This window comes from Trypanosoma conorhini, assembly GCF_003719485.1.
Source record: "Trypanosoma conorhini strain 025E chromosome Unknown Tco_14.4_contig_00306, whole genome shotgun sequence".
Lineage (NCBI taxonomy): Eukaryota > Euglenozoa > Kinetoplastea > Trypanosomatida > Trypanosomatidae > Trypanosoma > Trypanosoma conorhini.
The window spans coordinates 312-1,355 of NW_021704395.1; the positions used below are offsets into that span (position 1 = coordinate 312).

Consider the following 1,044-nt stretch of genomic DNA (forward strand, 5'->3'; position numbering starts at 1 on the left):
GAGGGATGAAATGACTATGGGTTTGCGTGACTCTGCTTTTTGCCCCACCAAAAAGGAGGAAAAGGGGCTCCAGGTGCGACATACATACTGACTGTCGAAGGGCGGGAGAGGACTAATGGAAGCAAATAAGCGAGGAATAATGAGGCAATCCACTGATCTCTGCGTTCTCTTTATAGGAGTGCGGGAAGAAGACTGCAGTTCGAATTGGAAACGATGAGGAAAGACGCCGTGTCGAGCAGTGTTTTCCTCACGCAGGCATTGAGGCGATAGACGAAGCTAACAGTGAGGGAAGTATAGAAGGGAGATTCTATCTACACAAGTGTGCGTGCCTGTGGGGTTCACAAAGTGCATCTTGTTTTTGTTTTTTGTTTTTTGTTGTTCTTTTTTTTTTCTTATTTTGGCAACCTTCCTTTCTTCTGCGGGTTTTCATTCAGCTGTGTAGCCCCGTTTCTCCACTGTTCCGCCTTCATTATTTTTCCTCACGATCCGTTCTTTGTTTGTTTGACAGGGAGGTTACTTTTGGAAATGTTACTATCTTGTTTTTTTAGTTTGCTTTGTTTTTCTCTCCTTTCTGTCCCTTGTCGTATTAGCTGTGCCAGAGAGAGAAAAAAAGAGCAGGATGGGGAGGATGGGATGGGGGAGCACGAATGCGTGCCCACGCGGAGGGAACACATACACATGCAAGGGCGTTTTGAGGTGTTGAGAACCAAAAAAATATATAATGAGACTTCTCGAGGGAAGACAAGTACGCGTTGTTGGGAGCCACTCCGAGCGCTGCAGCCGGCCGCTCCCTCCCACCGTATTGTACGTGTGTGTGTGTGCCGTGTAGCTTGTAATTGGAATCGAGACTAGAGAGCGAACGCAAAAAAAGGGGAGAATAAAGCTGGGGGATTGTGAACGCGCTGTTGGCTGTATGTGTAGACGGTGGCGCAATTTGTGTATCTCCCCTTTTTGTTTTTCTCTGGCGCTTTTTTTTTTCTTTGCTCCTCCTCGTGTTTGCGTCAAGGCCTACCTGCAGTTGTTCCCTGTGTGTGTGTGTGTTTT

General features: G+C 47.0%; 1 annotated feature.

The window, feature by feature from the left end:
• Positions 1-352: 352 nt before the first annotated feature.
• Positions 353-399: a microsatellite.
• The last annotated feature ends 645 nt before the right edge of the window (positions 400-1,044 follow it).